A 22,732-nucleotide genomic window follows, 5' to 3' on the forward strand; every position below is an offset into this window, starting at 1 on the left:
TTTTATTGTATAAATATTTGTATGTATAAAATAGGTTGAAATAAATAATTAGTATAAAATTATTAGACAAATAAAAACTAAACCTGTGAATTGTTAGGACATGTAAACAACATTAAAATCAATACTGAAGATATGGGCCGGAGCTATAGCACAGTGGGTAGGGCGTTTGCCTTGCATGCAGCCAAAATGGCCGACCCAAGTTCAATTCCTCCACCCCTCTTGGAGAGCCCAGCAAGCTACCGAGAGTATCTCGCCCAAAAGGCAAAGCCTGACAAGCTACCCGTGATGTATTCGATATGCCAAACACAGTAACAAGTGTCACAATGGAGACGTTACTGGGCCCACTTGAGCAAATTGATGAACAACAGGAGGACAGTGTCAATGACTTAAGATATAATTTCTTTGACATTACAATGAAAACAAGGGAAATTTTGACAAGGGAAATATTTTCATATCTGCTTAATGAAAATGTTGATATATCTCTAATTTGTAATATTTGTTTATAATCAAAGGACACTAAAGATATATAGTAAACATATTTTAAAGCACAAAATTACACGTATTTTACAAAATTGGGAGCAGCTATTAATAAGAATAGTTTTATACAGTGGTGTTGTTATTACCAGAAAGTAATTCATAACTACTTTTAATTCAAATATTCTGTTTATGTAAAGTAAAAATTATTTAATTAATTTGAACAGCATTAATTTATATGTGAAGGATTTATAATATAAAACAGTCCAACATCTAGTTAATGGTTATTTGCATTTCTTTAAGATTTTCTTATGGAATCACTGTGAGATATTTACAAGGCCATTCATAATTTGGTTTCAGTCATACAGTATTCCAATACTCATCCTTCCACCGGTATACTTTCCCAGAACCAGTGTCCCCAGTTTCCCTCCCATCACCACCCTCTTCCCCACCTCTATGTCAGGCATTTTTCTTCTTATTCTTTTTAAAAATTTTTATTAGTTAAACACCATGAGGTACAGTTGTAGACTTACAAATTTTTGTGCTTGGGTTTCAGTTATACAATGATCAAGTACCCATCCCTTAACCAGTGCCCATTTTCCACCACCACGGGTTCCAGTATCCTTCCCACCCCCCATCCTCCCCATCCCACCCTACCCTTGTGGCAGGGCATTCTCTTTTGTTCTCTCTCTCCTTTTGGGTGTTGTGGTTTGCAAAAGAGGCATTGAGTGGCAATCGTGTTTGGTCTATAGTCTACTTTCAGCATGTTTCTCCCATCCTGGGAGGATCCTCCCAAAACTCTTTATTTGGTGCTCCCTTATCTATCTGAGCTCCCTTTTCCCCTAGCATTTGTGGCTGGCCTCCAAGCCATGGAGCAAAATTCCTGATACTAATCCCGGCCACTCTTAGGTGTTAGTCGTTAGTCTCCTATTTTGTTACTTTATGTTCCTCAGATGAATGCAATCTTTCTGTTTATCCCTCTCTTTCTGACTCATTTTGCTTAACATACTTTTCATGTAGCATTTTTCTTCTCTCTCTCTCTCTCTCTCTCTCTCTCTCTCTCTCTCTCTCTCTCTCCTCCCCCCTTCCCACCCCACTTCTGTTCTGGGGATTGTACACAGAGCCATGTGCTCTACCAATGAGCCACATTCTGGGTACCCACCTAATGATTTGCGGGAGACTCCCAAGCAATGCTCAGGAAGTCTGGAGGCTCCACCACTGCCTCTCAACCTGGTGGACTGGAAGTTCATTGACAGGGTCTAAGGGCTCTGCTGCTTGGACCCCATGGTGCTGTGAGCACAGGCCTCTCTGGCAGTCTGGCAGTGCTGGGGCCCCCCTGGTCTTCTTGGGGAACCATGTGGTGGTAGGGATAGAATTGATGACTCTGAATCATGCATCACAAGCACCATATTGTGCTCTGTGTTGTGCCCTTCAGTGGTAGGCAAGCGAGCACCATCTCACACTGGGGAGTTCCAGAAAGCAGAAAGGGCTTGTCTGCATGGGACAGAGGCTGAGTGCACGGAAGAGCCAGTGCAGTGGTAGCAGAGTTGAAGGACAGCGCTGGATCCTGGAATCCAGAACTGGAGCAGCTTCTGAAGAGGCCAGTATTTTGCAGTGTGGGTCTTGGGGCCAGTCCACAGATGCTCTCTGCCCGAGTCAGGGGCACGACTGGAAATTCTAGCTTCCTCTTCCTCAGAGGCAGAGGCGCAGACTTCTGCTTGTTTCATCTCTCTGCGGGTCATTTCCTGTGGAGAACCAATTCTCCCTGGCCCTGAGGAGAATCAAAGGCTCAGAGCTCCAGTTCAGGTTCAGAAAGTCAAAGACAGAAGTCCTTCCTGTGGAGACTGAATCTCAGCTCTATCTTCACTGGCCAGGTGACTTTGGTGAGTCCCCTGACCCCAGCAGTTCCACTATAAGAAATTTCTGAGAGGTGCTGGGTTGCTGGCAGCACTAATGATCGTCAATGACTGAACCAACCGAATTTTCCACCAAGAAGACACTAGCTAGGTGAGCTACCGTTCATCCTGGCCGCAGAGTGTTGTGAGGATTCAGACAGAAACACCCCAAAGCAGTAGCTCTGGGTGCACGGCTTTAAGAAGTGAAAAACTCAGGGCATGTTCCCAGACTACCCCCCCTCCTGCTCCCTTCACAGCTTCTGCCCCCTCCCTCCTCCTGCCCATCCAACAGGAGGACTGTATCCTGGGCTGACTACACTCAGGCGCCTCTAAAGCCATGCAGTCCAACCCTACTGCAGATACTCCCTGCAGATGCCCACAAAAAGCTTCCCATCCCAGCCTTCAGGAAGCATCTTTCCCTGTACCCGGCACCCTCCTTTTCTGTGCACCAGGGCCAGCTCCTTATCAGAGCCTTGGAAGTCATTCCTGACTCCTCTTTCCTTCTGCAGTCGCATCTGCTTCGACTTCCCATCTCGCACCTCAGAATTCCAATTTTTAAAGTGCATCTTGTGTGTTTTTCCGTCACCTGTGTATCTGCTGCTCCCTCCCCAGATTGTTGTGGCCTCTCACTCTCTTTAACTAAGGCATCACTTCTTTCTAAGCTCTTCTACTTCTCCACTGCAAGTGCTCCTGCGCACCCCCTGCCTCTTCCATGTCTGTTTCTGATTTGTTGTTTGCTTGTTTCTGTCTGTAAATGATTTCGTCCCTCTTCATGTAAGTGTTCCTTTGACTCTGGGAGAAGACAAACTTGATCTGTTTCAGTCCTACATCTCCAGAGGCCATATATTAAATATTTGGTTATATTAAATATTTTATATTATATATTATATCATTTATTTCTTTGGCAAATAAATAATAACACTCATCATACTATATTAAAATTATCTGAGTTCATCAGTGGTAAACTCTATGAAATGGGCACTGGGGGTAGAATGATGAATTAAATAGTATAGGGCAGGAGAGGCAGCTCAGTGAGCTGAGCCTCTGTCTGCAGGCGATCTGGGTTCGATTCCCCAGCACTGCATGGGCCCCTTAGCACTGCCAGGAAAGAACCCCCTACCAGTACTGCTCAACTCCACCCTAACCCCACTAAATATTATCTAGAACATATGGGAATTTTTTTTTTTTTGCTTTTTGGGTCACACCCGGCGATGCACAGGGGTTATTCCTGGCTCATGCACTCAGGAATTACTCCTGGCAGTGCTCAGGGGACCATATGGGATGCTGGGAATTGAACCCGGGTCGGCTGCATGCAAGGCAAACACCCTACCCGCTGTGCTATCACTCCAGTCCCACATATGGGAAATTTTTTAAATGCTCAATAGAGCAGAAGGCTCTGTTCCTTCTGTTACCTCAAGTATTAACCTATGTTGGAAAGACAGAATGAATTGTATCAGTAACTGAAAGCCAGTGAAATGGGTTAGAGAAAACAAAGGAAGCCCATCATGGAGGCCCAAGAACCTCACCAATAGTCAAGTTCTCCTGAAACGTAAGCTGTGTTATAAACAAAAAATTTTGCTTTTTGCTTTTTGGGTCATACCCGGCATTGCACAGGGGTTACTTCTGCTCATGCACTCAGGAATTACTCCTGGCAGTGCTCAAGGGACCATATGGGATGCGGGGAATTGAACCTGGGTTGGTCATGTGCAAGGCAAATGCTCTCTACCAGCTGTGCTATCACTCTAGCCCTATAAACAAATTTTTTAAAATGTGCTTTTCTATCAGAAAAAGGGAACACCTTCAAAGTCAACTTACCTTTTTCCAAGTATAAAACCTAAGCAAACTATCCTTTGGAGGGGAGCAATAGGTGACCTAGGGATATATTACCAGCATTAAGGTTGAAGGAACTTGGTCCTGGTGGTGGGATTGGTGTTGAAATATTTCATGCCTAAAACTCAATTATCAATAACTTTGTGAATCACAGTTCTTTAATAAAAAAAAAAACTTTAAAAAGTTACCAACCAGTGTTGAGAGCCACTGCTCCTCTAAACATTTACATTTCATGTGATGTGATACAACTGGCATAGAGCATCGCATCCATGTAGTGTACAACATAAAAATTTGAAATGTGTGTAGGTGGCAAAGCAATTATCTCAATAAATGCATTCATCTCTCCGTGCCTATAGTTATCATATGTTGTCTTATGGTGACTCTTCTTTTCCATCGTAGTTTATGAAAGCACACTTAGTTAACTGTCTATCTGTTAATTATCTAACTCTTCTGCTAACCCGTAAGCCTTGAGAAGGTCAAGGATAATGACCCATTATAGTCGCAGAGTCCATTGCAGTGCCCTAGCTCATAGTAGATATTTTCAAATATGTGTTGTCTGAATGAATGAATAAATGAACGAATAAACACACAGAGAATGCAGCCTAGGAATCCATTCATCAGTGGAAAACTATTGAGTGTTAGCTGGGAACAAGTAACCATGAAACCACTCTGACAAAAAAAAATGAGGAAAAAAAAGATTTGGGATAAGCCAAAATAACTTGAGCATAACCTAATGAATCAGATTTTTTGTTTTTTTTTTTTATGGGGAGTGGCAGGGGGAGAACGTGGATTGGGCAGCTATACCCAAGGGGGCTTAGGAGCCAACAAGGCAAGCACCTTATCTCCTGTCCTATCTCTGCAGCCGGGTTTTGGGTGGTTTATTTTGTTTTGTGTTGGAGCTACTCCTTGGCTCTGTGTTCAGAGATCATTCTTTCCAGGTTCAGGGGACAATATGTGGGGCTGGGGACTGAACATGGGCCAGCCATGTATAAAACAACTACCCTACCTGCTGTACGATCTCTTCTGTTTTTTGTTTTATTTTTATTAAAGCGATACAGTCGAAACTATGAAAGCAATAGGAGAGCTGCTCTAACAGACCACTGACTGATAAATTCCGAGCATTGTTGCAGGACTGAGCTGTGAATAAAATCCTGCTTACCTAAACAGAGCTGCCTGGTTTCTGTGTCGTTGATGTTTTGCTTAGATGAAACTGTCGGGCTGCCCTGTCAGCCTCCACGTCCAACCATCCCAATCAAATGCTGGCTGTAATTAGGGAGTGCTGGGGCAAGGACATTGGAGAGAAATCAGCTTGCATATTTTTTTCTCCCATTGTGGCTGGCTCATTTGAATGATAATGTATCGCAGTCTGAGGTGTACTGTCGACTGCACTGAATAATGAGGCAACTCTGGACTCCTGGTACCTGAGCTGCCCGTTAGTGGCCAGGACAAAACAGGACCTATATTTGGGGCAACAAAAAAGAGATCTCACGTGGCAGGAGACAGATGCTGGGGAAAACCCCACAGCGGGCACCATCAGGAGTTGCCCTCATGGAGAGCTTCATTGACTTTATTCAGTTTCATTTTTCCAGCTGAAAGGCTTGAAGGCTTCCTGAGGTGATGAAACGTGGGGTCTGAGACCAAAGGAGGTGCAAAAGGCCCATCCCCAGGGGGATGCTTAACACCCAACCAACTATTATCCATTCTCAAGGATTCAGGGGGGAATTTGGCTTAGCTCACTGGACAGAACCAGGTGACAGCTGGGGGCTGGAGGGCAGGGGGTGGTCCTATCACTTTTGATAGTATTCAGATTTTACTCCATTTTTGCTAGCATGGTTCTCCCCTGTATGACACTCACAGGGCAGATGCTTGGCTGGGGGACCCGAAGTCAGCTCCAAGAAGCAGTTGATGAGTGGGGAAGAAGGTCTGTATTCAGGCCTCCTGGATCTGAAACCTGCTCTGCCAGGTAGAGTGCGGCATGGACATGCGTCTCTATTTCCCCATATGTAAAATGGAAAGATGACAAGCCTTTCTTCACACAGAAGGCTGCTGTAAGATCTAATTATGTAACCTAGCATCAAGTATTTAAAACAGTACCTGCTCCATATTCAATGACCAATAAATAATAGCTATGAGCAGTATTGCTCTGTGCAAGTGCCAGGAGACATTTGACCTCCAAAGAACAAAGGATGACTTGTGAGATTAGTGTTGTGTCTTAAGTCAGATTGGTTGGGACATCCTCTACTACCTATAGGTGGGTTACCTGGGGCAAGTCATTTACTTCCTGAGCCTGTTTTCTCATTTGAAAATGGGAATAATGAATAGGAATAGAAGGATTGTCCTATGAGACTAACTTCAAAAAAAAAAGAAGAAGAAAGAAATTCCTGGCACACAGAATCCACTCAATAAATGCTTGACAGTTACAATGCTAGCATTATGCAGTCATGGTCCTTGCATTGAAACCACTGTAAGAAGTTTGGACTTCAGGAGAGGAGAGAGACAGACACAGTGATCTCTCTCATATGTGGAATATAAAATAACAGTAAAGAAAAAAAACATACCCAAAGGCAACAGAAACTGAAAATTCTTTAATGGGAGGCATTTCACTGGCAGATAGAAGGAATAGAAGGGCAGGGGCAGGAAGGAAAGGGGGACATAATGGAGGGAAACTGACATTCTCCTTGGAGGGTTCAATGTTGGAATGTTTCTTTGCATGAGACCTTGCCATTATAAGTACTGTAAATCACAGTGCCTACAATAATTTTTTTAATTCCTTAAGTAGCTTGAAATGCACAATAAACTTACTTTATTTCTGTTTGGTTTCCTGCTAAAACATGCCTCCCCTTTCCCTGGAGTTCTGTTGATCCAGTTCTCATTTTGTTGAGGAAAAGTGACAAAGTAAGTGAAGAAATCTTTCTTTCTCTCTCTCTCATACACGCACAGACACACACAACACACATACACATATGCACACATAAATTGCCCAACTTCAGTATTGTCTGATTTGTCTCACCTTTAATATGTAGTTCTGTTAATAATGTACCCCACCTAAACCTCCTGAAACCTTTTTGGGAGAAGACACATTATCAACACACAAATAAATCATGTGAGTGACTTAGGTCTGCGGGAGTAGAGGAAGGAGTGACAAGAAGAAAATATATTTTGAATCTGTAGACACCTATGCTGATAAAGACACCCCAGGTACTTCCTGAGCTCCAGGAGCCTCAGAGGAAATGCTGAGCCGGCAGCTGCTCCCCACCCCCCTGGGAAGGGGCTTTGCTTCCCACATTCACTCGGTATACTCGTCACTTCTAAGTTCCACCAGCTGCCTCCCCTTCTAGTGACAGGACACACCTTCTCCCTCATCTCTCTGGGCTTGTCAGTTGAGCCTGAGATCCATGAATGGCAAAGCAGGCAGAACTGGAGCCCAGACAGTGCTCATCATCCTGTCACCAGCACAAAGGGAGGAAATTCCATTATGTCACCTTCCACAAGCAAGAGACAGCGGCAATTTCCCTGGTAAACACAGCACTGACACTGTTATGATGTATTTCAAGCACTTCTAATCAGTATGGGAGTGGAGAGACTGGGAAGCCCTTCAGCTTGAAAGCCGCCAGTCAGCTAGCTGCCTTGGGTCTCCTGTTGTTTTTGAAATGCCCTGGCTGGGGACACCACCTCTCTGCAAGCTCCTTACAGAACTTGGTGCATTTATGCATACGCAGCACTTCCTCCAGAAAGCAGGAGCTAGGCACAATTACAACAGTTTTCACCTGCATTTACCCTGTTGCCTTTTCTGAATCTCCTTCCCTCCAAATGCTCCAAGAGGAAAGGGGTTTTATGGCATGTACACCCATTTTGAAAAATTTCGTTTACTTTCCTTGTTTTGAAGGAGATGACTTTCCCCTTCTTTAATTGCTTAGATAGCATCCATGGCCTTGAATTCCTGATGATTTGGTTGACAATGAATAAAAGAACTTTTACTTAAAACCCAGTTGCTATCTCTCTCTCATTATCTGCAAATAAGTCATTAGTGATGAAAGTAGACGCCAACTTTACCATGTGACCAAAACCAAAACGACCATCAACAGAGCAGAAGGCCAGGTTCTGCTTCAACACGCTTCTTACTACCATGTTCTCAAAGGATGGAACATCACTTAGGATAGTCCTGCCCAAACAGGCATAACCTGAATTGAATTGCAAGGAAATACTGGAAAGTCCCCAAATTCTAGAAAATCAGACTCTTCTCTTCAGAAAAATCAGTGGCTTGAAAACAAAGCCAGATTGAAGAGCTTTTCTAGATTGAGCATAACTAGAATCAAGCCTAAATTTTAAGAATTTGGTCCTTGTATTCTGGTTTTATAAGAGAATGGTCTTTTCCTTAAGCTGCACTCAAACACACACACACACACACACACACACACACACACACACACACACACAGATCAACAAATGTGGCAAAGTTGAGTAGTTGATGGAGCCATCTAAGAATATGGTGTTTCTTACACTTTTGAAATTTTCAGAAGAACAAGTTGTGGAGGAGAAAAGCCATGTACCACGTAAATATGGAATACTAAAGAAAATAGAAATGAATATATCTTTTGGCATTAGATATAGGAAAGCATTACTTAGATCGCTAATCACACTAAACATAGAATCAATGTTGATACATTATGTTGTGCTGCAATTAAGAACTTTCCTCATCAAAGGAAATTTTCAAAGAGTGAAAATATCCGATCAAAATTCACATATTTTCAACACACACAACCTAAACTGTTTCGGTATCCGGAATATGTAAAGAATGCTTTTGACAACAAAAAAAATTGGGTAAAATACGTAAACAAATCTTTCTGAGGGGAGGAAACACATGGCTCATAAATATAAGAAAATACACTCGACCTCAGTAGCAATCAGGAAATGGAAATTAAGGCCATAGTGAGACAAAAAGTTACACTGAGATTAGCAAAAGTTAAAAAGTTAACAGCACAAAGGAGGGAAAAAATTAGATAACCCAAAGTCTTACCCCACTAAATGGGAATGCTAATTGGTACAAATATTTATTCCAGCAATTTACCAAACTCATCTCTCTTTCCTCCTGGCTACCAGAAAGTCACATATCCCAACCTCCTTGGCACTTAGGTGTGGCTATCAGTCTGAGTTCTGAACCATGGAATAGAAGCAAAAAATAATGGTATCTCACTTCCCTGACCTGCTAGGAACACTTCCTTTGTGATCCTCCCATTTCATGTCCCTTTTCCATTTTTTTAAGTTCCCAGGGGGACTTTGCATTCCTTGTTATCAGGACAGAGACCTCTGACACCCCAGACTGCTGAATGACTGGGTGTCATGGGGCACATTCTTCACCTTACTCCAATCCCAGCTCCAAACACTTTACATGAGTAAAATTTCATCTAGTTTCTAAGATTGGCTCTGTTTGCATTTTTGACAACTGTGTTACCTTTTTTGCATATTGATTTTAAGTTGAATGTTTGCATATGCTTCTGTCAGGAAGGTGGTTCTAAGTGGCTGCCCTTGAGAAATTCTTACAGATGCACAGAGACATATATAAATAAGAATGCTCTCAACCACACAGATTGATATAGGAAGAACCTTAGGGAAAGGATCACTGAAGGAAAGTGAATAAATAAGCCGAGGTTACAAAGCATATGAAGGAAATGATCAAGCAGTTAAAAAATGGAAAAATACATGGGTCAGAGAGATACAGTGGGTAAGACCCTTGCCTTGCATATGGTCGACCAGGGTTTGATCTCTGACGCAACATATGGTCCCCTGAGCTCTGCCATAAATTATCCCTGAATCTAGAGCTGCAAGGGAACTCTGAGCATCTACAGGTGTTGCCCAAAACAAAAATAAAAGAGAGGAGGGCAGGGGAAAAGAAGAGAGGAGACGAGAGGAGATGAGACAAGAGGAAAGAATAAAGAAAAAGATAAAAAAGAAAAGGGAAGAAGGAAAATTACAAAAGAAATATACAGCTACACAACACAGATGAACTGCGGAAAATTAACGTGGGAAGAAACAAGCCCCAGAGGATTATATAAAAGTAATTATGCTGGATAAAAAGTTGAAAAACAAACAAAACTAATCATTTGCTGCCTAAAAGAAGACATTTCTAATAAAACTCCCTTCTTAGGGTAAGACAAAGGAGGGCCAAGCGGATGACTCAAGGGGCCAGTGCACATGCTTGGCATGCTGGAGCCTCAGGTTCCATCCCCAGCATCACGTGGCTCCCTAGCAGCACCAGGAGAAGCCCCTGAGCACTGACTAAGGTGGCCCCCAAACCAAAATCTTAAAAAGCTAAGGAAAAGAAACATGCAAAATTTAGAATAGTGAATAACTCTCTGGGGTTAGCTCTTATTCAAAAAGTCATCAGTCAGCATGAGCCAGTCAGGGTGGACACCGGCCAGCAACACTGAAGCCGTGGGCAGTGGGGAGGCCGAGGGGCAGAGGGAGCACAGAGGGAGCACAGAGAGCCTGGAGAATACACGGGGCTCAGAGGAAATCACAGGAGGTTCCAGATTCATAATAATGTCCTCATTCCTGAAATGGGCGTGAGTTTGTGAATCACATTCTGTCATTCTTTAAAGTGGAGCCATTTGGGGTTGGGGAGACTATGCAGCAGGCAGGGCATTTGCCTTGCTTGTAACCAACCCAGGTTCAAAACCTGGAACACCACAAGGTTCCCTGAACCCTGCCAGGAGTGATCCCTGACTATAGAGCCAGGAGGAAGCCCTGCAGGGTATAGATTCCAAAACCAAAAATAAATGAATTTAATTAATTGTATATCTATATTACAGATGTAAACTCATTTTTAAAAGATCAAAACTGAAGATTGATGAATCTCTGGCCTCACTTTCCCTCCTGTTCATATCTAGTATCAGGACCCAGTACATGAACTCAGTGTATATGGCAGGAGGGCAGCTCACACCAGAAGAGTCTGCCGTCGCTGTAGCCACCTCATTCTTTCTAGGAGAATGTGGGGCTCTGGTGGGGAGAGCCCCAGAGGAGCAGGGCAGGATCCCCTCTGAACCGTTTCCCCAAGGGTCCTGTGTGCTGCTGTCAGGGGAGCGAGCAGCTCACACCCAGCTCTACATTCTCTTGCTTCTTCTCTCACTCACTAACCCCATCCTGGGTCCAGTCCCTCCTTACACCACTTAGACAAAAAACAGGGTGAGAAGGAGATAATAAGGAAAAAATAAAGACACAGCCAGATCCTAGACTTGCCGCTTGGCAGGTAGAAGCAGGCAAGAGTGAGTTTCTACATGCAAAAGTCAGAGAAAGAATACTGCATAGGATTGCTACATAGGGTCCAGCATGCAGGATGAATGCAGTGCATCGAACTCTTGGCCTCATGCCTGCAAGGCAGTTGTTTTTCCATTGAGCCAACCCAGGCCCCTCTTTGTCTTTGTTTGTTTTGTGTGAATGTGGTGCTACGGAGTGGAGGTACAGAATGATGTTAAGAAGCTTCAATCTTTCAAACCACGCCCTTCACAGCCACTTGTCATGGTATTTCCTCACCTTCTCAAAGTCTAACAAAACATGTCTAGCAGACCACGGAGCACGAAAGGTCCAACCCTCAAACTCCCTGGTCTGAGAGTCTAGTTTGATTTAGTGTGTTCAGCAGTAGCCAAGAGCTTGGGGATCATTCCTCTCAGAAAAATATCCCATAAATTACCCCAAAACAAGGCCTTCCTTCAAGAGAATGACTCTAGCTGTGGGGGTTCTGAGGGGCAGGGCAGGACTACAGAGGAGTGATTCCTGATCAGGACTCTTTCTCCACAGTTTTTTTGTCATACCTCAGAGGCAGGCAGAGATCAACCAGCTTCACGCCTTCTGAAGGTGGTGCTGGGTGAAGAGGACTGGGCAAAGTTCTGGGTTTCCAAGTTCTTCACAATAAGACTGAATGAGTCCTCACACAACTTACACTGTTCACTCCAAGAAGGAGAAGGACTCCAGAATTTGCTTCTGGTCCTGGGGTTTTCTCCTGAGGTGAGCTCAGTGGACAAGCTTGAGCCTTCCCTTCCATCATACCTGTCAAAAGACAGGAATGGTGCCCACATCTATGGCTCTCTAGAGAATGAGATGAGCATGTGTGTCTAATTAGATGAACTGTGTGTATGGTACTAACCATATTCTCTGGCATGTGTGACTATGCATGAAATGAATTATCTACTCTTACCATTGAGTTGGAGCGATAGCACGGAGGGTAGGGCACTTGCTTTGCATGCGGCTGACCCGGGTTCAATTCTTCCACCCTTCTCGGAGAGCCCAGCAAGCTACGAAAGTATCCTGCCTGTACAGCAGAGCCTGGCAGTCTCCCCATGGTGTATTCGATATGCCAAAAACAGTAACAACAAGTCTCACAATGGAGACGTTACTGGTGCCTGCTCGAGCAAATCGATGAACAGCAGGACGACAGTGCTACGGTGCAGTGCTACTCTTATCATTACGATCTTATAACCTTCTCCCTTTTGGGTCCCAAGAGATAGTACAGTGGATAAGGTGCTTACCTTGAACATGGCTAATCCAGGTTTGATCCCCAGCACCCCTTATGGTCCCCCAAGCATTGTCAGGAGTGATCCCTGAGCTCAGAATCACGAGTGAGCCCTTAGCACCAGGTATGACCCAAAAAACAGAAAAGGAAAATCAAAGCTAAAATATATTTTATTTCCATGTCAAACAAGACACATTTGAGTTCCTCATTGGGTGTCTTCTTTTCCTTTTGCATGTCCATACTTTCTCCCATGATTCTCTTATCCAACGTAAAAGCCACTGAGCATCAGGGCAAGCTTGGACTCTGCTGGGTCAAACCACCATGATGTAATGCCAAGGTCTCCACCCTTCAGCTGGAGAATCAGGTTTATATTCTCAGCTCCTCAGTTTCCCTTCTATACAAATAGGGTGACATTAATTCACATGCTTAAGAATGCTGTATTGATTGAGATGCTATAAAAAGAGTGACTGGAGTAAAGTCTCAGTTATCTAGTTCTAATGGAGACTGGGTCTGGAGAGATAGTATAGAGGTTAGGTGACTCGCACGTGGTCTACTTCAGTTGGATTCCTATACTGCATATGGTCCCCTGAGCACCACTAGGAGGGATCCCTGAGCACAGAACCAGACACAGAACCACAATGCCAGGTGTGACCCAGGATCTTTGTCCCCCAAATCAAAGTCTGAAGAGTTAGTTATAATCCTGGGGCCAAGGAAATAGTACAGTGGTTAGGACTTTCTTGTGCCAGGCCAGGTTTTGATCCCTAATACTACATGACCTCCAAAGCATTGCCAGGTGCGGTCCTGGAGGTCACCAAGCATTGCACAGGGCCCAAACAACACCACATCTTTAGGCCCTCACATTGAAGCATTGGCTGACTGGCTGAGTACTGCCCAGAGTAGCCTCTAGGTACTCCAAGTGCCGATTAAGGTGGGGGGGGAGGGGAGTAAGAGTACTAATGGAAACCAATTGTTTCAAACTTCATTTTATGTGAATGGGAAGATAGTGGTGATAACATAGCAAGGAGCCCTTGCTTTCTGAAGCCTGGTATAGATTCCTTAGAATGAGATTTCATCCCTGTTCTACCTTGACCTGTTCTTCTGCTCCCTAGGAACTAAATATAATGAAATATGATCCATAAAATTATTGTGCCATACTTCCTATATTACCCAGAGTTCTCCAGAGAAATAGAATCACAGGAACCAATAGATTCTGTGTGTGTGTGTGTGTGTGTGTGTGTGTGTGTATGTACCACTCACACACATGAGGGAAAATTGTTCATTATTTATTAAGGAATAATTAATAGTTCATTTTATTATTAAGGAATTGGTTCATAAAGGTCATATAATTTTGTGACAATTTTAAGCTAAGCCAGCAGGCTAGAAACCCAGGTAAAAGTTGCAGTTTGAATATGAAGGTTCTGTTAGACCTTTTTTTCCAAGGGAGATGAGCCTTTTTCTCTTCTATTTTTTTATTTTCTATTTCCATGCCAGGAACCAAGCTCAGGGCCCTATGTATGTAAGGCAAGTGCTCAGCCATCCAACCATATCCCTGGCGGTCAGTCTTTTTTTTTTTTTCAAAGAATTTCAATGGACTGGGTGGGATCTATCCACTTTATGAAAAGAGATATGTTTTACTTAAAGGCTAATGCTTTAAATAGTAATCCCATCCAAAGAAATTACTTCAAAAAACCCATCTAGGATAGTGTTTGAGTAGATGCCTGGGTACCAGGGTCTTGCTAATTTGACACACAAAATTAATCATCATAATATCAGATACAAAACTCCCCTTATATTACGCATTCCAAGGAGCTTGTTTCCACACACAGTTCACAAGCTGCCATCTCTTTAAATCCAGGCCCTCAAAAGGAAAGAATGATAGTTACCCTCAAGCCTCCTGCCCTTGGCCCCCAGCCTCAAACGTGAACAGAGATTCCAGGGCCTTTTCCACCCGCTTCTGAGGAATGCGCCAGCACAGTCTGAGCTGCTATCACACTGCTTGTTGATTAGGTGGCAAGCTTCACCGTGTTCATTGACAGATTTTTCTTTCAGTCCTCACAGTTGGTATTAAATGGACCATCAGTCAGAAGAACACCACTCAGTATCATTCCTCAGGCAATCACTCCTTACAGCCAGAACTCTCATTCCCACCTGCCCAGTCTATCAACTGCTCTGATTTCCTTCCCAGGATTCTAGCGAGAGGCAAGAGACCCTGCAAAGTCATCAGACCAGGCAGGTTTAGAGGAGTTTCCTGACCTCTCTAAGGAAGAATTAAGATTAATTCTAAAGATAAAACCTAAAGGGGGTTGGTTTCGCACACATGAAGAACGGCAACTGAGAGACTTGAAGGTGGGAAAGAGATGGACACGTGATTCAGTGGCACAATATACAGCTTGCATGTGAGAGTTCCTGGGCTCCATTCCCTGCTCTACAATAAAAGAAATGAGAAGGAGAGGGAGAGAGAGATGGGGGGGAGGGAGGAGGGAGAGAGATATAGAGACAGAGACTGGGAGAGGATCAGGGAAATGGCTTGGTGGTCAGGGGCACACAATTTGCTTAACCAGAGACCCGAGTTCAATCCCTAGCACCAGAGACCCCTGGGCATCAGGGGGTCTGGCCCTAGTGGCCCCCAGAATTGCATCACTACTTTGAACCCAGTTCGCCAAGTACCGCTGGGAGTGACCTTGAGACTCCCTGAATACTACTTGGAACACACCACCCCCACCCAGTAAAATAAAAGGAAAATGGAATGGGGTAGTGACAAACACATGCAAAGCCCCTATGAGTGGGGCTCATGGCGACAGACCCACATCCTCCACCCGCCCAGAAGGGTCCTGAGAGCCAATTCTGCCCAATAATAGTACTCGCCAGTGCAGCACACAAGGAAGGACACTGGACTGGGCTGCTGGTCATGATGGAGAGAAAAGAAAAGATACTGATCTCTCCAAAGGGAACATGAACTCTCATGACACTGTGTATGAGAGAAATGGAGAGATGGGGAGAGTTTCATTACTTTGAGCCAGAACTCACTTAAATTTGTCTTTGGATAAGCTTCTTACTCCCTTTCTTTACTTTTTTCTTCCTTATTCTCCCCTCCATCCTTACTCCTTTCTTCCCTCCCTTCCTCTTTCCCTCCCTTTCTCCTTCATTCCTTTCAGCTTTCCTGCTTGCTTTTCTTTCTTCCTTTCTTTCTTTCTTTCTTTCTTTCTTTCTTTCTTTCTTTCTTTCTTTCTTTCTCTCTCTCACTCTATCTCTTTCTCTCTCTCTTTCTCCTGTAGTTCTCTATTTATCAAAGAACAGATGAAATATCATTTCTGTTCAGTCTACACAGCAATATTTATCTTCATGAAAGAATCAAAAATAAGTGCCCTGAGACTTCTGACTTCCTGACCGTGGTAATCTGCATGGCTACCACATGGAGCTTACCTATGGGACTGATTAAAAACCAGGAGCTACTGAGACCACCTTGAGAGTCCATTCTACAAGGCTAAGTAAGAAGAGGGAAGATTCACAGGTAGAGCTCTTAGTTAAAAGTGCTCCTCTTGGAATTTTCTTTTCTAGGTATTGCTTTCTTCCCACAGAGGACTATAGACAGCTGATGTTTGTGAGCTGGATTACTTCCACCCATAAAATAAAGACTATAAAATCTTTCACTCTAATCAGAAAAAAGTCTCATCTTTTTGTCCCTCTATATTCATCAATATGTCATATTTAACAGTTACAATTATTGACAGGTATATAAAACATTTGATGGCAGAGAAAATAGCTTCCTGTAAAGTGTTTATTCTTTTTTATTGATAATAAGTTGGCTTCTCCAGCCCTACCAGGAGAATACAGACCACTAACAAGAGATCAAATCCATTTATATGGCTTTCCACAATCACTTCTTTTACTCTGGGGCTCAGTTCTAGGTCTTGTCTTTTAAATTTCAGCATCCATGGGAGCTAGAAGCCCTAAAGCAGGGTCATATTACTTCTGTAATGAGAAAAGTATAATTCTAATAGCATCATTTACTACACCCTCTCATTTTTCTCCAAGACAGACTGTGCTACGGCACACCTATGACTCGAATCTTGAAAAGAGAAAAATTTCAACTAAAAAGAAGGAACTTTCAGCGCACCAGTGCCAGGTAGGCACTGTGCATAATGCTAATAATAATGTTTTCATAATAATCATAAATATAATTGCTACTTTCTTCATGCCTGCCGAGTACTACACGATTTAGTGAGGCCACAATTTTAGTTGTGTCAGACACAAAGGTGTCTGACAGAGGGGCCACTGGGGCCTGAAATCTACCTGCCAACCCTTTTGTCTTTGCACAGGCTGCATCACCCAAAGCCAGCTGTGCCTTTTTGTGATGTGCTCTCACTGTGCTGGGAGAGGTCTTGCTCAGGGATTAATTCTTCTCCCCCAGACACTGATGCATTGCCAAATCTCCCTGGCTCAAAACCTATATGATTTTTGTCCTGCAACATTGTCTTTCTACAGCAAGAGAACCACAAGCAGAAATAGAATAGAAGTGTTCATTTATTTAAAATGCATACCTACCCACTCTGCATAAGACACAGTTTAGCAGAGAACAACAAGGCTGAAACCTATGGTGCTCTCCAGTGACTTACTTTCTCAAAAAAAAAAAGGCAAATTGGTCAATAATTATAACCCATAGGGATAGTTAAAAAAAAAAAAAGAGGGATTTCCTGTCTGAGAGGCTCAAAGCAGAACCTCGAGGAATGAAAGTATTGCTCATGGAATTCCAGGCACAGACCAGAGAGCTGCCGGGCATGAGGACAGGGCGCCCCAAGATCCCTGTTGTGGTCTCAGCTTGCCTCCTCCCCCCGGCTTTCTCTCCTTATGTCCTGGTTCCTTCCTGTCTGCCTAACTTTCCTGCCTAGCCTGGTGCCATGGCTCCTCCCTTTGTTCTATTGTGCACCCCAACACCCCAACACCACATGCTTTGATGGTGCCCCAGCGCCATCCCTCATACCCCCATCAGCCCATTGAGGCCATTGGAGCCAAGTCCTACGGTAGTGCTGATGGAGACCCCACTTCAGGGCTCAACCCCGTGTCCGCTGTGGTGGTACAGCTTCCAAGGCGCCCTCTATGGCCCCTCTGAGACAGTTAAAACCAGCATTGGGCCAGGAAAGTGGCTCAGGGTAAGGCATGTACCTGGTGTGTATGTGTGTGGGTGGGTGGGCGGTGCGCCCAAAACATGAAGCACTCAGGGTGCTCCATGTACACCTCCAATGGCCACCCCACCCCTGCAGGGTCCTGTGAAGCACCTCAGCAGCTCTTCTTCTCCACCTTTATGGCCACCCAAGACCAAGCTCCAGGTGAACCCGCTGCAATGCTCCTGGTAGAGGGGAGGAAGGCAGGGCAGCCCACTACACAGGGTCGGGGACCTCATCTTCCCACGGGGTTCCTGGTCTATTATCCCTCTCACCTTTTTTTTTAACCTCACCACCTCAACTTTTCTTTATCTATTATTTAATATGGGTCCAGTGGGGGCTTAAAGAGACAGCATAGCTACCTGTGTGGAGCTGATCCCCGGGGTCTTACTCCTCACTACTGAGCAAGGTCAATCCCGTGTCCTGACTGCCTTCTTGCCCAGCAGCCTCCCAGCCCATGTCTCTGTGCTTTCTGTCAAAGTACCATCCCGCTTCCTCTGTACCATTCCTTGTCCTCCTGCCTCTTTCCCAGAGTGTCCAGACCTACAGCCCTCCCGACTGTCCCAACTTGTCCTAGAGCTACTCTGTGAGGAGAAACACCAGCTGTATTTTCTGTCTCCCTGGGCAGACTTCAAGAGTGCTACAGACCCAGACCGTGGCTCTCCTCACACAGCTACCAACACAGGGAGCCCAAATCCTGACATCAGTCACAAGGAGCTCAAGCTCTCAGCCACCATGCTGTGTGTTGTTGTCATTGTTGTGTTGTTGGGGGTAGGGGTATACAGATACGGGAGTTAGACACCATTGGTAGTACTGTAGCACAGTCCTCCTGTTGTTCATCGATTTGCTCGAGCAGGCACCAGTAACGTCTCCATTGTGAGACTTGTTACTGGTTTTTGGCATATCGAATACACCACGGGGAGCTTGCCAGGCTCTGCTATAAGGGCGGGATAGTCTCGGTAGCTTGTCAGGCTTTCTGAGAGGAACGGAGGAATCGAACCTGGGTCGGCCACGTGCCAGGCAAACATCCTACCCACTTTGCTAACACTCCAGCCCGACACCACTGGTATTCAAGGTTTATTCCTGGATCTGTACTCAGGAGCAATTGGTGCTTGGAAGATCATATTTGGTGCTGCGGATTAGAATCAGGCTTGGTACCAACCCAGCCTCATGCAACACAAGAGCCTTACCTCCTGTACTGTCTCTTCACCCTCACCAATGTGCTATCAGCAAGTGCTTCTGGATGAAAAGCAGCTAGTACCAATCCTGTTCTGTGCTTCTAACACCAATCTCTTGTTTGATTCTGATGTAGCACCTACTTATTTGATCAGTTTATGCATTGATTTGATTTATGTGATGGATAGGCCAGGAGAGGTCAGGAAGCTCTCCCAAACTCACACAGCAGCAAATGTGGTACCAATTAACTCCAGGTTCTCTCATTCCAAAGCCCTGGTTCAGCACAAGACCCAAAGTTCCAGGGCAGACACTGGGGTTTCAGTACCCTGAGGACATGTGACACAGCACTTTGGGAGGATGGGAAATTCTCTTCATTTCTGCAACATAATCAACTCCTTTCAAATTTTTTCTCACCGGGGAGAAAAGAAAAGGATGGCCTAATTCTTCTCCCTCTGCATATAGGCAGATTTTTGTGGGGGTTTTTTTTTGTTGTTCTTTGCTTTGCATTTTGTGCTTTAATTCTTATTGCTTTAAATATTGAAATGTGTACTGGGTCTCACTGAGTTTTTAACAGATTTCTGGGTTTCTAAATGCAAGTGGTGGTTTATCTGGAGGCATGATTTTGCCTGCAAAATACCTTGGTTGTTATCCTCTAAACATTGGGGGCTGACCAATAGTATAGCCTTGCACGATGGCCTCCTGGGTTCAATCCCCAGCACCCCAATTGGTCCCCTAGCCCTGGAGAGTGATCCTTGAGGACAGAGACAGAAGAAAGTCCTGAGCACAGTTGGGTGTGGTCCCAGCTGCTCCCCCCCCCCATTAAAATAAATAATTGGAGAATGATCTGGGTGACATCCAGATCAGGTTCCATCACAGGAAATAAGGAGGCTGCGTTTTGGGAGTGGGGCTTGGGGCTTAGGTCTGGGGATTTTGTTCTGTTTTTTTTTGTTTGTTTGTTTTGTTTTTTACTTTGGGCCACACCTGGCTCTGTGGTCAGGAATCACTCTTAGAGGAGCTCAGGAGACTGTATGGGATGGCAAGGATTGAAGCGGGCCAGCCGCAAGCAAGGCAGTCGCTTTACTTCCTTTACTCTCTCTGCAGCCCTGTAAATGCATTGATTAGTTTAGAGGGACAGAAGGGACAGAGGCCTGCACCCCTGCTTGGGCTCCAGGTCCACCAGAGCAGATGAAATTGCCTTGGCTGTAGGAGTTTGCTTCTCGGCATCCGCCAACCCTCCCTCTGCAGCTCAGGCGCCCTCGCGACCCGCTGCTGCAGGGCGTTCAACCCGCTGGCCCGTGAGCCTGGCCCTGCCTGTGACTTGGCAGAACTCCTCTGCTCCAGGAAGTGAATAGTTTTCCTCGTTCCCACGAAGTAAAAATGTCATGAGAAATGCAGGGGTTGCGCGCCTGGAGGCTGGGCTGATGGTGAGAGTTACAAGTCCTGTCCCAGGGGTCACAGGACTCTGACCAGTGCCCCTGAGTCTGCAGAGCCAACAGCCAGAGCAGCTGAGCCAAGGGCGAACCAGCAGAGCTCAGCAGCTGCGCTCAGGCAGGTAGAGGCAGGAATGCGTGGTGGGTCTTGATGCTTTTGTTCTTGTTCTTTGCAAATAGAGACCTTTTCTGTAGTGCTTGGAGTCTCCCATGGCTACATTACTAGTATGGCTGCCATTACTAGCCATACTAGTTGGGGCTCCAACTAGGGGTCCTAGGTACAGATGACATATGCTCCAGATCCTTGACTACTTTCTCTGGCCTAAATGGTTCTGTTTTGACCAAGCCTCAGATATGCCTGGTTAAAACACAGATTCCCAGACCCCCAAGTCCAGAGACTACTCTGCTGTATATTAATTTGCATACCAGCATGAATTTGCATTTCTAGCATATTCCCAGAGAAGCTGATTAGGCAGCACACTTTGGAGAGCACTGCCTTACTGCTATTCTCTGGCCTGCATCCTAGAAACACGGAACCTGGAGGGGATTATTCAAACACTCCAGGGACCGGAGAGATAGTACAGCAGGTAGAGCATTTGCCTTGCATGCGGCCGACCCGGGTTCGATCCCCGGCATCTCATATGGTCCCCCAAGCACCACCAGGAGTAATTCCTGAGTGCAGAGCCAGGAGTAACGCTGAGCATATGCATATCTGGGTATGACCCCAAAACAAAACAACAAAAAAAGCACTCCAAAGGCCTGCCTCATATAGTAACAATTTGTGCACTTCCAAAATGTATTAAACAAGAGTAACTAAGTCTATGGTTCACGAGCCAAGACCTTTGAGCTGAAAAATGAGACTTGTATATCCACAGAGGCTCCTTTAAAAAAATTACCTCCCCAAAAGGAATACCTTTTTTTTTCTCAAGAGAACAATTAGGTAGGGGTGGCCCTAAAAGCATGCCCCCACCCCACTGTCTGCCCATTACACTTAATTCTGAAGGTCTGACCACTTCATGGTCCCCAAGAGGATCACAGGAAATCTGGGTGTTTGATGTGGGGAGGAATGTGTTCTGACACCCCCAAGCATCCCCACTTCCTATCTCACATTAAAACTCCCAAAGACATGGCAGACTAGTCATTCCCACGGCCTGCAGGACTTGGTTCTGCTTCTTCCTTCACTTCTAGTCACCAGGCAGGGATCCACCACCACAGGAGGAATGTTCTACACAATCCCTTTCTTGTCTTCCTTCCCTGCAGCCACCATGCTGGAGCACCTTTTAGGTGCCAAGCTCTGTTATAGGCACGAACTGAAACATCTCCTCAAGACTCTTGTCCTTAACCTAGCGGATGAATGGTCAGTGCTCCCCTCCTCTGAGACCATCCATGTGTGCACCCAGCAGGGTGCCAGGACCTTCCTCCTGGGCCCCTTTATCATCTCTTGCCACTATAACTGTGTGCCAACCAAGAGTCAGTCCTGTCACTCCCCTATGTAATGCCAGCCGCTGGTGTGATGCTAAGTCACTCAATTAGCTATATTACCAATGGGTGAAATACAAAATGAAAAATAACTTTTGTCTCCATGAAAATGAAGGCAAGTTGAAAAAAATAAAATTATTGTCAAAGTAGATACCAATGGAGGAGACAAATACAGAAGACTGAGGAGGAGCCCAAGTATATCTGACAGAATGTTGTACTCAGAGATATTAGGGAAGATTCTAGGTCCTTCCTCTAAAGACACTAAGTGAGGGGTGTGAAGCAGACAGAGTGGAAGTGGTCTGAAATCTGAGAAGCGCACCCCTGGCTTTGACTCTCAATCAGCAGGGGAGCATGAACATACATTCATTTTCATTTTCATTTTTTCATTTCATCATCCTGTTATTCGTCAATTGCCTCGAGCAGGCCCCAGTAACGTCTCTTTCATCCTAGCCCTGAGATTATATTCAAGGCTATTTAGGAGAATGAGACCCATCATTGTTACTGGTATTTGGCATATTTGGTATGCCACGGGGAGTTTGCCAGACTCTGCCCTGTGGGCAGGCTACATTCGATAGCCTGCAAGTTTGTCCAAAGTAGGAATAAGACAATAAGATGTCATAAAAAAAAAAAAAATCCTGTTAAGATGTCGCGCGGCCGCAAATGCGGCCGCGCGGTTCCGGGATCTGGATTTTATAGTCTCTGAGTCTTGGCCGAAAGCCAAGTCTTGACAAAGTCTTGACAAAGCCACGCGGGTTCTGGGGCCGAGACCTCCAAGCCTAC

The sequence above is a fragment of the Sorex fumeus genome, unplaced genomic scaffold (genome assembly GCF_029834395.1).
Source record: "Sorex fumeus unplaced genomic scaffold, SorFum_2.1 ptg000015l, whole genome shotgun sequence".
Classification (NCBI taxonomy): domain Eukaryota; kingdom Metazoa; phylum Chordata; class Mammalia; order Eulipotyphla; family Soricidae; genus Sorex; species Sorex fumeus.